A 17081-nucleotide genomic window follows, 5' to 3' on the forward strand; every position below is an offset into this window, starting at 1 on the left:
TATATACTCTACTTCCCTAGTCCACTCTTGTTCTTTCTTCTAAGTGACCGTTTCACACATTTTCTCCCTCAGAACTCTGGGATAACCTCCCCCACACTCGCTCTTGCCAGATATCCTTGCATCTTGTTGCTGAGAAAACTGAGAACTTGCCTGAGCTCCCGCCACCCCATCCATTCATCTCCCTCTATCTGTACCCATATTTTTTACTTTATCTCCAAGTATTTGGAATAAACAGTCCACTGTCCAAGCTCTCTACCTATGAGCTACAGCTCATCTTCTCCTGCCCACCCAAAGGTATCACTCCAGTACTTGGCTTGCTAAAAGGCATCTCAAAATTAACATGTCAAACTGAACCCTGATCTATTCCTATCATCCCACCCCATCCCACTTCTTACCACTCCTTATCTCTGTTTTTACTCCATGCTCATGGTTTCTCAGACCAAAAACCTTAGACTCATCGTTGGCACGTTCTCTCATCCCAGATCCAATCTACATGCATCCCATGGGCTCTGTCTTCAACATGTACGTAGAATCCTACCTGCTCTCACCGTCACTTTCTCTCATCCTTCTCTAGTCATCATCATCACTTCCCTGGATCATGCCAGTAGCCTCCCAGGAGGCCTCCTTGCTTCTACCCTTACTCCTTTCAGGCCATTCTCAATGGAGCAGCTAGAGTGATGTCTGAGTTACATCACTCCTCTGCCTAAAACCTTCAAAGGGCTTCTCATTTCAGCTGGAGTAAAATGCACAATCGTCAAACAACCCACAAGGTCCAACAGGGTCACCAACACACACGCTTCTCTCCCTAACTTCTCCCTTTGTGTTCTCCATATCCTGCCCTGCTTTACCAGACCCGAGCCAGACTGGAGATTAGAATCGGTCCTGAGAGTGGTGGGAAGCTTCTGATGCGTTCTGTAAGCCACGCTTCTATCTTCTCTGCCTATAATGTGGGACAAAAGATGGAAGATGTCACAACCTGTGCACCCCATGGGCATCCGTCTCTTATATCATAAAGTTGTTGTGATGAGCCTTGCTGCCTCCAGCAAGGGCACAAAAGTCCCCTTTGCATAACTGGCATCGCTTGGGACTCCTTTCTTAGTTTCCTTTTTGTGGTGAAAAAAAAGATGAAAAGCAGAAAATTCAAATACCAGAAATTTTTAGTATTTTTAGAAACTCTTCTTAATTTTATCAGACAAGTATTACAAACATTAAAATTCAGAATGAACCAGAGAGAAGGATAGAAGGGAGGGAAGGGGGGAGGGAGAAAGGACGAGAGGAAGGAGGGAGGGAGAGAGAGGAAGGAGGGAAGAAAAAGGTAGAGACGAAAGGAAAAGAAAATCCCCCCAAGGGCGTGCGATAAAAAACAATTCCTACCCACAGTTATGGTTTCTAAGTACTTTTCTGAACTATCGCCACCTGGATGCTGCCCAGGCAACTGGGAGGAGCAGAACCTTCTCAGAAGTGATTTCGTGTAGCTCATCATTCCCTGCCCTAGCCGAGCTCACTTCTCACCCACGAGTTTCCGAACAGACATCCTGGAGTCTGCTTATGAACCCACGACTTTTCTGGGTTTTCATGCAACTAACTTCTGACTAGATTTGTCTTGGCCATAAGGCTGCTGTTAAAAGAGATTCCGGTTCTTCTCTGGAGGGGAAAAGAATGACTTCAGCTGCGCTGTATTTTCAGCAGTTACCTTGAATAAGTGATAAAATATGAATGGGGCGAATGGGGCACCCAGGAATAGACTAAATCCTTTTGGGGCGCCCGGCTGGCTCAGCCAGTGCAGCACGCAACTCTTAATCTCACGGTTGTGAGTTCAAGCTCCACGTTGGATGGAGAAATTACTTAAAAATCTAAATTAAGTGGCGCCTGGGCGGCTCAGTGGGTTAAAGCCTCTGCCGTAGGCTCAGGTCATGATCTCAGGGTCCTGGGCTCGAGCCCGGCCTCGGGCTCTCTGCTCAGCAGGGAGCCTGCTTCCCCCTCTCTCTCTGCCTGCCTCTCTGCCTACTTGTGATCTCTGCCTGTCAAAAATTTAAAAAAAAAAAATCTTTAAAAAAAATTAAATTAAAAAAATTTTAATTTAAATTAAAAAAACAATAGAATAAATCTTTTTTTAAAAAATTTTTATTTATTTATTTGATGCGGGGCTCGATCCCAGGACCCTGGGATCATGACCCAGAGCCAAAGGCAGAGACCTTAACCGCTGAGCCACCCAGGCGCCCAGAAGAAGTCGCTTTGATTGAAGTGAACATACAAACTCTTCCACTCCTAAGAATCCCTGATTAAATTACATGATGATTCAATTCCACTGATATCCCTTTGAGCTTTTTAAAGATTGGTGTGGGGACACCTGGGTGGCACAGTAGGTTGAGCAGCTGACTCTTGGTTTCAGCTCAGATCCTGATCTCAGGGTCTTGGGATCGGCGGGCTCTACCCTCAGCATGGAGTCCGCTTGAGAGTCTCTTTCTCCCCTTGTGCCCCTCCCCCCATGAACAAACGAACACATATTGTTGTGTCCTTTTGTTTACATATTTGGTGCTGAATATACTATCCTGTTGATATTACGGTTTTTTAGGTTCTAGTACCTCTATTTTTAATTTATTTTTTATTTTTTTAAAAGATTTTATTTATTTATTTGACAGAGATCACAAGTAGGCAGAGAGGCAGGCAGAGAGAGAGGGGGAAGCAGGTTCCCTGCCAAGCAGAGAGCCCGATGCGGGGCTGGATCCCGGGACCCTGGGATCATGACCTGAGCCGAAGGCAGAGGCTTTAACCCACTGAGCCACCCAGGCGCCCAAATACCTCTATTTTTTAAAGCTGTGATACTTTGGCTTAGAAGTCATCTTTTATTAAATAACTGTTTAAAGATTATTTGTTGTTAGCCACAAAAGACAACAGTTGTAGGCCACACTTTAGTACACAGAAAGAGTGATTTGCTGAAAAGTAATTTAAAATTATGAAAATATAAATAGAACTTTCCAAACAGCAGTTGGTGATTCACCTGATTATAAATGGTTTGGATTATTTTTAGGATGAAGAAAGCAAGCATCAAATTAACCTGCAGTGTGAAATATTTCCAGTTATGCGCTTGGAAGTTTTCTGACCACAAAAATTAAGAAACTTTTCTCATAATCATTTTGCCTATTTTTTCCATCACCCATTGTCTTCACAATTAATCCAATAAAAGTGCCTATGAACTATGTCCTAAACATGATTTATTGTTCCAAGATGGGCAGATTTCCAAAATTTCAATATTAAATATATTGATAACATTTGATATGCACAGCAAAGTACATTTTGGACAAATTTCACCCAAAATTTGCTTAAATAATGTATGCAAATCCTTTAGTAATTTATAAACTAAACTATAGATAAATTTCCACTATTTCTTAGATGCTTGGAAATATTAAGTGACTTTTGCCCAGTGCTCTTCATTTTCCCTGTGGATTCTCTGGTTTGCTGTCCTCTCCTCTCAGCCTGCAGCACTTCCTTTATGATTTCCTGAAGCCGGCCAGCTAGCAACGACGTCTCTAAGACTTTCTTAGTCTGTGGATATTTTTAATGTGCCTTCATTTTTCAAGGCCTAGTTCTCCTGCCTATGAAGGCCACCCACTTATTTCTGAGCAAATTTGCTGATTCTACAGACCATGTCATTGGCTCTTGCTTTCCTCCTAGATCAATGCAGCTCCCTCCAGCTCTAAGTCTGCTTGTGATCCCAGCCTGCCCCACCTCCGGGACGTTACCACACCAGTGTGGCTGGGAGAGGCATCCCCGTGCAAGAACACTGAGTTGTTCACTTTGTGTGCAGAAGTTCAAGGTCAGCAGTCTCAAAGACACATGCTTCTTAATTTGCTGTCTGTGGTCTTTGAACAGAGCCCTTGAAATCATTGTTTTTCAACATTTTTGCCCAGTTTTATAGTTGTTTTCTGAGGGAGAGGATTTGCTTCCAGAAGGGCTGCTCTCAGATTTATACAGAATAGACTCTCCAAGGGTTGAATCTTAGAACAGTCCTTGATTTATAATTTTGGCAGCTTGGAGCAGCGGGGGTGATGGTCCTATCCTATCAAAGAAGCTTATTGCTCTAGATGGTCTCATGGTTACTTAATCTCTCCTGCTGGAATTGTAGCTGGTTCCTTTTTTATCAGAGATAATAGGGGACTCAAATTTACTGAGCACATATGAGGTTACTGACCTCATACATTCTCGCAGATACGATTTCTCTGTAAAATAATGATAAATGCAACATGTACTTGTTTTTGAAAATTTGACAAATACAGAAAAGATTCCCTTCTCCAGAAGTATCTTATAATGCCACCTAGAGAAAGACATACTAATACTGTAATTTATTTCCCTTGGCCCCCCCCACCCCAAGTGTGTGTGTGTCCATGTTGCTGTGAGATTAGCTGTAGAAGGTGAGAAATAAATTTCCTACTCCTCTCCCTGCAAAATCATTGCCCTCTCCTTAGGAGATGTATCTAGAAAAAAGTTGCCACGGCCAGTGTCAAAGAGGTTATAAGCCTGTGTTCTCTTCCAGGAGTTTCACGGTTTCAGGAGTCACAGGTCTTTCATCCATTTTTAAATTCATTGTTGTGTGTGGTGTAAGAAAGTGGTCCCATTTCATTCCTTTGCACGTAGCTGTCCAGTTTTCCCCAACACCATTTGTTGAAGAGATGGCCTTTTCCCCATCGCATACATTTGCCTCCTCTGTTGAAGAGTAATTGACCATATAATCATGGGTTTATTTCTGGGCTCTTTTCTGTTCCACTGATCTATGTATCTACTTTTTTATGCCAGTATCTTGATGTTTTGATTTCTACAGCTTTGTAATATAACTTGAAGTCTGGAACTGTGATGTCTCCAGCTTTGCTCTTCTTTTTCAAGATTGCTTTGGCTGTTGGGGGTCTTCGTGGTTCCATACAATTATTACAATTGTTTGCTCAAGCAAAAATGCCACTGGGATTTTGATATATATTAAATGTGTAGATTGTTTTGGGACGTGTAGATGTTTTAACAATGTTTGTTCTTCCAAGCCAAGAACATGGAATGTCTTTCCATTTCTTTGTGTCCTCTAATTTCTTTGGTCAATGTTTTACAGTTTTCAGAGTACAGGTCTTTCACCTCTTTGGTTAGGTTTATTCCTAGCTATCTAATTATTTTTGGTGCAATTGTAAATGGAAAGGAAACAATGAACAAAACTAAAAGATAACCTACTGAACAGAGAAGGTATTGGCAAATGACATATCCAATAAAGGGTTAGCATCCAAAGTATACAAGGAACTTATAAAACTCAACACCCAAAAAACAAATACTCTGATTAAAGATGGGCAGACGACATGAACAGACTTTTCTTCAGACATACTACTGGCCAACAGACACATGAAAAAATACTCAACATCACTCAGCATCAGGGAAATACAAAGCAAATCTACAATGAGATACCACCTTAGTCAGAATGGCTAAGATCAAAAACACAAGAAACAACAAGGATTGGCGAGGATGAGGGGAACCCTTGTGCACTGTTGGCGGGAATGCAAACCAGTGCAGCCACTCTGGAAAACAGTATGGAGGTTCCTCAAAAGGTTAAAAAAGAAAACTGCTCTAAGATCCAGCAATCTCACTACTGGGTATTTACCCAAAGAATATAAGAGCACTAACTCAAAAGGATACATACACCCCTATATTTATAGCAGCATTATTTACAATAGCCAAGATATGGAAGCGGTTCAACTGTCCACCACTTGATGAATGGATAAAGAAGATGTGATGTGTGTACACAATGGACTATTACTCAGCCGTCAAAAAGAATGATATTTGCCATTTGTAATGACATGGATGGAGCTAGAGAGTATAACCTAAGCAAAATATGTAAGAGAAAGACAAATACCACACGATTTCACTCATATGTGGAATTTAAGAAACAAAACAGACAAGCAAAGAGGAAAAAGACACAAACCAAGAAACAAACTCTTACCTAGAGAGAACGGAGAGGAGGTGTGTGGGGGGAGGGGTAGAACAGGTGATGGGGATGAAGAAATGCACTTGTGATGAGCACTGGTGATGTGGGAAAGTGCTGAGTCACTATACTTGTACACCTGAAGCTAATATTACACTGTATGTTAGCTGGAATTAGAATAAAATTTAAAAAATGAAAAGATCGGGGTGCCTGGGTGGCTCAGTGGGTTGGGCCTCTGCTTCAGCTCAGGTCATGATCTCAGGGTCCTGGGATCAAGCCCCACATCCAGCTCTCTGATCAGCAGGGAGCCTGCTCCCCCCTCCCTGCCCCCCGCCCCGCCTGCCTACTTGTGATCTCTCTCTCTCTGTGTCAAATAAATAAATAAAATCTTTAAAAAAAGAAGAAGAAGAAGAAGAAAAGATCATGGTCTTCTTCTAAGATTCTGAGGCTTATAAAAACCTTGTTCTCATCCCAGCTGCCACACCACCCTTGAGCTCGAGTGCTACAACATCCATTTTGGTGACACAAAGACAAAGCAAAGATTCTACTCTCTCAGGACAAACCAAACGTTTAGCTCCAACAAAGTGCATTATTCTCTATACCTAAAATGTATGGCCATTGTCAATACATGTTTTAGCCTCTAAGAAATTTTTTTTACTATAAATATGGATTGAGCTGCTTTGCTCTTAAGAACTATTGTTGACACCATCAGGAGAAAGCGTGGACTAGAGAAGAAAAGAATTTCAATCTGAGCTGGTGCTTCCCCTTCTTTTTAGGAAACAAAAAGTAATTTACAGTCAGGCGCGGGAAAAAGCAAATGCTTCAAGAACCAAGGTGGGTTATTCAGAAGAAGCAGCCGGATCAGCAATCTTGAAGGTCTGGCTCAGTTTTCTCACTTTAGACGTAAGGTTCCCAAGCCAAAGAGGGTGGGCTGCTCTTGGTTCGTTAGTATGGCGCTCATCCTCCAGGTGAGGTCAGCAGGAAATCCTTGGCTGCTCTCACCAGGGGGGGGAAGCTGAATAGAAAATAAACACCCCTGCCTCCCCGCCACCCACACCCCAGAAAGGAGAGTTGGTTCCTCTTCCCCCAGGAACGGACCCTGACTGAGTGCTAGAGGGCCATCACTTGCATCTAGCCCAAGCCTGAGGCGTTCTTCTTAAATGCTGCAGACAGGACCGAGAAGAAAAAGTTCCTTCTCCAGTAAGTGGGACAGAATTTCCCCAGAGAACAGGAGCCTAGTGGGCACTCAGCTGAGAGACTCTGAAGGCCAGCCTCTAGGAGAAGAGTGGCTGCGGGAGGAGGGGAGAAGGTGCCTGTGAAGTCCTAGGTCGGTCAGTGCATGGACTCTGGGGAGGTTCTGCTCCGGACTCCATCCTAGGGAAGGGAGCAGGCTAAGGGCACGTGGGTGCTACGCCAGGGTTAAACACTGTATCAGAGGGACCCAATATGCGGCCCAACTGTACTGAGGCTTTTTAACCACCGGAAGTAACATATTTTTATTATCCTAATAAAATCAGCCCAAAGGCAGAAAACCAGGTGACCACCTGACGCTGTCTACCTAAGGAGCACATTCTTGAGTCCACGGAGCCGTTCAGCTCCTTACTTCCACACACTAATCGTTGAGGATCTCTACATAGCCCGAAGGCCCATTAAACTGCTTCCCCAGAGAAAAGACAAATTCTAAGGAGAGCTGTAAAGGGCAGCTTAGAAGACTGTAACACTTTTACAACCTGCGATGGCCACTGAAAAGCTCTTTCAAAACTATTTGTTCAGGGCTTCTACCTAGGATCTTAATGATCCCATCTAGAATATATACCTTTTAAATTCAATGGCGATGATCCTAGCATCCTGGGATCAAGTCCCGCACCTGGCTCCTTGCTCAGCAGGGAGCCTGCTTCTCTCCCTCTGCTCGTGTGTCCTCTCCCTTTCATTTTCTCTCTCGTGCTCTCTCTCTCAAATAAATAAAATTTTAAAAATAATAAATTCAGAGGTGATTTTAGATAGGAAATGTCCAAACAGGAAATGGAATTTTCATATAGGATACACGTTCCCTGACTAGAAAGCGGAGGCTTGTGCTGTCCCTCGGGCTCAGGCTGGACTTGGGGCCAGGCTGCTAACTTGACGCGACCAGGAAAACCTGCTCTCTGCTACCTATGGTCTTTGAGCGGCCGTCAGATTGTTCTGACAGAGCTAATAGTCACTGGGTTTACCCTTTAGAGAGAACTTTATTTTTCCAACAAAAGGCTGTGGTTTCAAGTTGCTAAGGAACTTTGGAAGGGCTGAGCATGGAGGGGTGTGAGAACAGTGAGAAGCCTGGGAACCCAGACAACCAGAAGGTTGAGACCCGTCACAGTTGGATCCAATTCATGTCTGTCATTACTCACCTCTTGTTTTCCCTTGAAAACTGAAAAATTAATGTCCCAGATCATGTTCCTGGAACTCCAAAGAAATATCATGAGTAATGAGTAAATGTGACTTTTACCCAAGAAATGTCGTCTATCTACATAGAGCGTGTGGACGTTGGGTACACACAGGAAATTACTCAGTTTCATTAAAGGCAATTGTGAAAAGTAGAATTAAAGAGACTTAGGGCTTGAAATTCTGGCCACACTGGGGATAGACTGAAGGAGGCCACGGCATTTTACTGCTGACATATTAACCAACTTCAGAAACAACTGGCCCCCACAGGCCCACACCAGCATCAACAGTAAAATATCATTTGTAAATTAGTCATCCGCCAACTTACCAAGTTTCTCCTCCTAAAGTAATAATTCTCTTTCACCTATTCACACAGCTATAAGCTATAAGCAAATGAAGGGCTCATTATCTTGGAAGGAAAAGGTATTATTAAGATTCCAAACCAAAATCTTGTCCACATCCACACTTAAACCTGACAGTGAAATTGTATTAATGAGATTAACGTTAATATATAGTAATTTTTATATGAAGTAAAAATTTGATGGCTGCAATATTTATTTTTTGCCCACAATATCAAAGAGTAAAAATGTACAATTTAGGGGCACCTGGGTAGCTCAGTGGTTGAGCTTCTGACTCTTGATTTCAGCTCCGGTCATGATCTCAGGGCTGTGAGATCGAGCCCTGTTCCACGCTTAGCGGGGGCCCTGCTCGGGATTATCTCCCTCTGCCCCTCCCCATGTCCGGGCCCCTTCAAATATGTAAGTAAAAATTTTGAAAATATATATTTAGAATTTATATTTAATCATTCTTTGACAGGCTTGAGAATTTAATGAAAAGAATAAAAACAATGGTGCGCGTGGGGGGCTCAGTTGGTTGAGCTTGATCTTGGCTCTGGTCATGATCTGAGGGATTGAGCCCCGAGTCGGGCTCCATGCTAGGCGTGCAGCCTGCTGAAGATTCCTTCTCTCCCTCTCCCTCTCCCTCCCCCTCTGCCTCCCACCCCCACTTCTCAAGTGTGCGTGCACTCTCTTGCTCTCTCTCAAAAAAGGAAAAAAAAAGTTATCTAGCACCAAAGCACCAATCTCCAAGTTCTCTTCCTTGGCCTCAATCTGCAAGTCAGATGCTGAGGTCCTTGAGGGAAATGCTGCAATGATAAGAGAGTGTTCGACCAGCCGGGAGCCATCTCTGATTCAAGGGGTCGAGGGGGAATGCTTAGTCCCTGCTCCTGATGTTCTGTGCGGAAGGAGCTCCCTTCATCTTGTCTTGCCATTGCTTCCCCCTCACTCATTTCCAGAGGAATGGGAGCAGACTGACGGGTCCATCTGGGCACAGGGACCAGGCATGCACAGCTCTTGTTTCTGTAGACACCAGCCATTTGGTAAGGTCGGTGCTCTGCACCCACAAGAGGAGGCGGCCACTGCGTGTTAAGTCTATCCAAGGGTCTGGGGCAACATTAGGAAGCTTGTGGGAGCCATGCACCTAAACTACATTCTCCAGCTGTCAGCCGACAGCGACTATTTGAGCTCCACTGGCCTGATGACTTCATATTGATAAGTTGGCTCAGAAGAAAGGGGTGATTTTTTTTTAAGCTCCCTCATGCTCTGGCAGAAATAATCATAGCATTCCTATGAGATCATGTCCTTTTAGCTATAAGATAAACAAGACAGAGTCACTGCTCTTAGAATGGGAACAAACCGAGGAAGGTTATTTAGTGTGAAGAAACACTAAGGGTGGTGAGCCCAAGAATCATTGGGGCATGAAGGGTGGAGAAGTTGACTCAGTCCAGCAATGGTGTGTTGACAAAGACAGTGGAACACGGGCTGATTCTGGAAGGATGAGCAGTTGTTGGCCAAGCGGTGATGCACAGAATCGGAGGGTGCACTCTCGGCAGACACTGTAATGCTGGCCCTAACACCTGGGGGAGAGCTGGGGAGCGGAGAAGAGTTGGGTGAACATGGGAAGTAACTGGAATGCCTGTTAAAAACACCAATGACCGGGTTCTACCCCAAATGTACCGGTCCAGAAGGAGCAACCTGCGAATGTGTATTTTTAATCGGAACCCCCGTTTTTGATCAAGAAAGTTTAGGAACTACTGCCTTAATCTGGGGAGCCACTGAAGGGCTTCAAGAGTTGGGGGAATCCGATCAGAACAGGATTTTTAACTCCGTTAGGATAATGGAGCGTGAAGGTGGGAAGATCGTTGTAATAGATTCCACAAGAGACTATGAGGGTCCCAAAATGCTACTGACAATGGGTATGAAGTTAAATGACAAAATGTAAGAGATACTAAAGGTGTTAGAAGGGCAGGACTTAACTGACTGCGTGTTGACGGTGAGGGAGAAGACCTAGAAGTCTCCGGTGTTTCTGATGCAGGTCACTAGGTGGATGCGCTATTCCCAGGAGACAGAACATGGTTAGATATCTCCTTAGCTCATGAGCAACTGACCCTTCTGTAAGCACTGGCCCCTCTCCGAAGGAAGAGTCCACAATAGTCTTTGCAGAGTGTAGTTCAATATTTGATCATATCTTACTGATCTAGAACGGGTACTTAAAAACCCTGAGCCACTTAACACACTGTCTTCTGGTCATTTGTGACTGAGCTTACCGAAAGTCAGCATTGTTAAATGTGGCTGGAATTTTAACTGACTATGGGTAGTCACATCCCATCAGTGGCTGGAGAAGCAGAGGGAAGACAGTCATAGTTCTAGTACCAGCAGGAGGAGGAAGATAAAGTGGGCACCTCCTCAGAGCAGAGAGGAAGAAATCAGTCAGAGAAAGCACTGGCACCTTCCCAGCTTCTGCGTCCTACCCGCGTGACACTGCGCAGCACTGTGCTCTTGGACGCCATCAACTCAACCGTGGCCTTATAAAAATGCTTCTGGGTTTTGTTCTGTTCAGCTCCGCTAGTACTGCTTTGCTATTTGCAATATAGGCATAAAGACAGCCACATTGGGTTGAGGACATAGGGAGAGTCTCGGTATCCATGGGACATTCAAATGGACTCATCTAATAAGATGTTTGACATGTGAGTTTGGTGCACAAAAATAAATAAATAAATAAATAAATGGGTGAGTGGTTGGGATGAAATAAATATCTGCTTGTGTTTGGCATAAAAGTTGAGGCTGAATAAGAATGGCTATGGTCCTCTAGATAGATCATGAGGAAAGAGATAAAAAATATAAGTTATCTAGCACCCCTGGGTGGCTCAGTTGGTTAAGTGTCTGCCTTCAGCTCAGGTCATGCTCCCAGGGTCCAGAACAGTTCTGCATCAGCCTCCTTGCTCAGTGAGCAGTCTGTTTCTCCCTACCCCCTGCTCATGTGCTCATGTGCTCGTGAGCTCTCTCCCTTGCTCTCTCTCAAATAAATAACTAAAATATTTAAATATATATATATAAACTATCTAGGGGCACCTGTGTGGCTCAGTCGTCAGGCCTCTGCCTTCGGCTCAGGTTGTGATCCCACGATCCTGGGATCAGGCCCCACATCAGGCTCCCTGCTTAGCAGGAAGCCTGCTTCTCCCTCTCCCACTCCCCACCGCCCGCTTGTGTTCCCTCTCTCGCTTGTCTCTCTCTGTCAAATAAATAAATAAAATCTTTTAAAAAAACAAAAAAATACACATAAACTATCTAGACACTAAAGTGACTGTAGAGGAAAGTTAAAGCCTTGTTATTTCTGAGAGAGTAGAAATAGTCCTTTGGGTGTTGTGGCTAAAAACAGAACTTTTCATAACTCTTAGAATTATTAAGTATGGTTAAGGTCCATTAACATCATAATTACTCTAATAATACTAGAAGTAATGAGTAATGACAGACATTATTAGAGAGAAACCTCCACACTGAATTTCACAAAAAAGTATTATCCCAGAAGAATACCCCTGCTCATGCCTTCCATTTCTGTTCAGGAAAAATCAACAAACTTGGACAACTTCGATGACCCCATCACCCACTACCCAGAATGCATACATTCAGGATGTAACACAACTGACTTTGCTAAAGAAACTGGGAAAGATTTCTTAGTTCAACTACAAATGGGACCAGAACGCCTCAGTGAGTCAAAAACTTGACCGCACCTCATAAATCAGCGGTGGCCCTGGGATTTTTGTCTGGGACGATTTCCAAACATGTGTTAAGTATTATTTGTCACAGAACTTTGTGCAATAAAAAGTTTATTTTTTTTGTTAAGTGATCACTAGGACATTTGTCAATTATGATGGTTCTTTGGATCCTACTGCTCCTTCCTTTTCCTCTTAGAGTCACACATTCCAATTGGAATATTTTTTGGAAATTTGGGCCCTAAAACACATGCCATTTTCATCATGCCATTCCTCTGCCCCCAGATCCATATGTAGTAACACAGTAAACGGACAGGAAGGGGGCACCTGGCTGGCTCAGTTGGTGGAGCCTGCAACTCTTCATCTCAGAGTTGTGAGTTCGAGCCCCACATTAGGTGTAGAGATTACTTAAAAATTGAAAAAAAAAAATCTTGCAAAGAAAAAAGACAGGAAGGAGGGACGCCTGAGTGGCTCAGTGGGTTGAGCCATTGCCTTCGGCTCAGGTCATGATCCTGTGTCCTGGGATTGAGTCCTGCATTGGACTCCTTGCTTAGTGGGGAGCCTGCTTCTCTCTCTGCCTCTGCCTGCCACTCTGCCTGCTTGTGCACGCTCTTGCTCTCTGACAAATAAATAAATAAATGAAACATTAAAAAAAAAAAAGGCAGGAAGAAGACATATTCTTTTTTTTGAAATTTTCTTTGAGCATGGAACTTAAAAAATATCATTAGAAACAGAATCTTAAATCTATCATGGGTCTATACATCATTAGCAATTAACATTAAATTTTTGAGGGACAGTCTTGGAGAGAGTTGGTTAATGTTCTGTATATTTATTATTCTGTCAGGCATGTTCAGGTACTTAGTAACCATAATTCTGCTTTCCTCTTCCCTCATAACGGAGGGACGCAAATGACGACACATACATTCCAGTCAGTATTATTTCCCCTAAGGAAACAGACTTTTAAAGAAGTGTTAGCATTTATTAAATTGCAAGACTTGGGACAAATTTAATTATACAATCCAAACCAGTTTTCCTCAAACTGCTCTGCAGAACACGAACATCCCATGAATTTTAAACAGACATTGAAGGGACACCTGGTGGCTCAGTCGATTGGGCATCCAACACTTGATTTCAGCTCAGGTCGCAACCTCAGGGTCATGAGATCAATCCCCACATCAGGCTCAGCACTCGGCGTGGAGTCTGCTTGTCCCTCTCCCACTGCTCCTCCCTCACCCGCCCGCTTGTGTGCACTCTCTCTCTCTCTCAAAAAGGTAAATAAAATCTTTAAAAAAATAGACCTTAAATACCAAAGAGTCTTGACTGGGTCCTAGGTGGGGGACGGGGGAAAGGTTATGAAAGACATTGAGACAATGGAGAAAAACTGGATATGGGCAGTACACTGGGAACTTCCATATCAACACCAAATTCTGAGGGTGTGCTAAGGTATCATGGTTACAGACAGCAACGTCAATTTGTCTATTCGCAGGAAAAGCATTCTGGAGTCCTTCGGGGTCGAATGTCATCATACTTGCAACTTTCAAATCATTCAGAAAATAGGTTACGTTTATCTACAGTTATAAATGGGGACGAGCAAGAGGTAAATCATGCGGCCAAACGCTAACGACAGGTGAGTCTGGGTGAAGGGTCTGCGGAGACCATCTGAGCTCTCCTTCCAGATCTTTGTCTTTTGTGCAAGACTGTTCCAAGGAAACTGGAAGAAAGCCTGCAGTGCCTCCAGCTTATTCAACGCACGATGTTGTCATCCTACCCTGCTCCCTGAAGCTGCTCCCGATACCATGCGGCATCCGGGAGCTCCAAGGATAGTTTGGAAAATGCTGAACTAAACCCAGGAAGCCCTTCTCTGGTGTTGGCTTGTTCAATTCCTGCTTCCCTGATCTTTGGGCTTTCATTCTTAAAGATGAACCTTTACAGGCTTGATCCTTGCTCTCAAGACACTTAAACACGTTTGTTCGTTTTTTTCTAAGATTTTATTTATTTGATAGAGATCACAAGTAGGCAGAGCAGTAGGCAGAGAGAGAGGAAGAAGCAGGCTCCACGCTGAGCAGAAAGCCCAATTCGGGGCTCAATCCCAAGACCCTGAGATCATGACCTGAGCCGAAGGCAGAGGCTTTAACCCACTGAGCCACCCAGGCGCCCCTTAAACACGTTTTTAAATGCACTTAAACATATGGCTTGCCTTTTTAAGCAACAACAAAAAAGTATTAGGCATATTGGGCTTCCAAGAAGCTCTCTCCAGCCATGTCTGTCCAGTCTGTTGATCAAATGTGTTAGCAACCTTTGTAAATTGGCCATTTTTATCAGAACAGTTACTTTTTTTTTTCTTAAGATTTTATTTAGTTAAAGAAAAAAAATTTGGGGGACACCTGGGTGGCTCAGTCATTAAGCGTCTGCTTCAGCTCAGGTCATGATCTCAGGGTCCAGGGATCCAGCCCTGCATTGGACTCTCTGCTCAGCGGGAAGCCTGCTTCTCCCTCTCCCACTCCCCCTGCTTGTGTTCCCTCTCTCGCTGTGTCTATCTCTGTAAGATAAATAAATAAAATCTTATAAGTAAATAAATAAATAAACATATAAAAGATTTCATTGATTTGAGAGAGAGTCCAACGTGGGGCTATTCTGCAATTTTTTAAAAAAAAATTTTAAATTTTTTATAAACATATAATGTATTTTTAGCCCCATGGGTACAGGTCTGTGAATCGTCAGGTTTACACACTTCACAGCACTCACCATAGCACATACCCTCCCCAATGTCCCTAACCCCACCACCCCTTCCCATCCCCCTCCCCCCAGCAACCCTCAGTTTGTTTTGTGAGATTAAGAGTCTCTTATGGTTTGTCTCCCTCCTGATCCAATCTCGTTTCATTTATTCTTTTCCTACCCTGGAAACCCCCCACGTTGCATCTCCACTTCCTCATATCAGGGAGATCATATGATAGTTGTCTTTCTCCAATTGATTTATTTCACAAGCATAATACCCTCTAGTTCCAACCATGTCATCGCAAATGGCAAGATTTCATTTCTTTTGATGGCTGCATAGTATTCCATTGTGTATATATACCACATCTTCTTTATCCATTCGTCTGTTGATGGACATCTAGGTTCTTTCCATAGTTTGGCTACTGTGGACATTGCTGCTATAAACATTCAGGTGCACGGGCCCCTTCGGATCACTACGTTTGTATCTTTAGGGTAAATACCCAGTAGTGCAATTGCTGGGTCATAGGGTAGCTCTATTTTCAATTTTTTGAGGAACCTCCATGCTATTTTCCAGAGTGGTTGCACCAGCTTGCATTCCCACCAACAGTGTAGGAGGGTTCCCCTTTCTCCGCATCCTCGCCAGCATCTGTCATTTCCTGACTTGTTAATTTTAGCCATTCTGACTGGTGTGAGGTGGTATCTCATTGTGGTTTTGATTTGTATTTCCCTGATGCTGAGTGATGTGGAGCATTTTTTCATGTGACTGTTGGCCATCTGGATGTCTTCTTTGCAGAAATGTCTGTTCCTGTCTTCTGCCCACTTCTTGATTGGATTATTTGTTTTTTTGGGTGTTGAGTTTGCTAAGCTCTTTATAGATTTTGGATACTAGCCCTTTATCTGATATGTCATTTGCAAATATCTTCTCCCATTCTGTCAGTTGTCTTTTGGTTTTGTTAACTGTTTCCTTTGCTGTGCAAAATATCCTGATCTTGATGAAATCCCAATAGTTCATTTTTGTCCTTGCTTCCCTTGCCTTTGGCGATGTTCCTAGGAAGAAGTTGCTGCGGCTGAGGTCGAAGAAGTTGCTGCCTGTGTTCTCCTTGAGCATTTTGATGGATTTCTTTCTCACATTGAGGTCCTTCATCTGTTTTGAGTCTATTTTCGTGTGTGGTGTAAGGAAATGGTCCAATTTCATTTTTCTGCATGTGGCTGTCCAATTTTCCCAACACCATTTGTTGGAAGAGGCTGTCTTTTTTCCATTGGACATTCTTTCCTGCTTTGTCGAAGATTAGTTGACCATAGAGTTGAGGGTCTATTTCTGGGCTCTCTATTCTGTTCTGTTAATCTGTGTGTCTGTTTTTGTGCCCGTACCATACTGTCTTGATGATGACAGCTTTGTAATAGAGCTTGAAGTCTGGAATTATGATGCCACCAACTTTGGCTTTCTTTTTCAATATTCCTTTGGCTATTCGAGGTCTTTTCTGGTTCCATATAAATTTTAGGATTATTTGTTCCATTTCTTTGAAAAAAAAGGATGGGATTTTGAATAGACTGCTTTAGGTAGCATAGATATTTTCACAATATTTGTTCTTCCAATCCAAGAGCATGGCACATTTTTCCATTTCTTTGTGTCTTCCTCCATTTCTTGCATGAGTACTTTATAGTTTTCTGAGTATAGATTCTTTGCCTCTTTGGTTAGGTTTATTCCTAGGTATCTTATGGTTTTGGGTGCAATTGTAAAGCAGATCTTTTTTTTAAACATTTTTTATTTATTTATTTGAGAGAAGAGAGAGACAGTGAGAGAGAGCATGAGCGAGGAGAAGGTCAGAGGGAGAAGCAGACTCCCCGTGGAGCTGGGAGCCTGATGTGGGACTCGATCCCGGGACTCCAGGATCATGACCTGAGCCGAAGGCAGTCGCTCAACCAACTGAGCCACCCAGGCGC

Source organism: Lutra lutra, chromosome 15 (assembly GCF_902655055.1).
Source record: "Lutra lutra chromosome 15, mLutLut1.2, whole genome shotgun sequence".
In the NCBI taxonomy this organism is placed as follows: domain Eukaryota; kingdom Metazoa; phylum Chordata; class Mammalia; order Carnivora; family Mustelidae; genus Lutra; species Lutra lutra.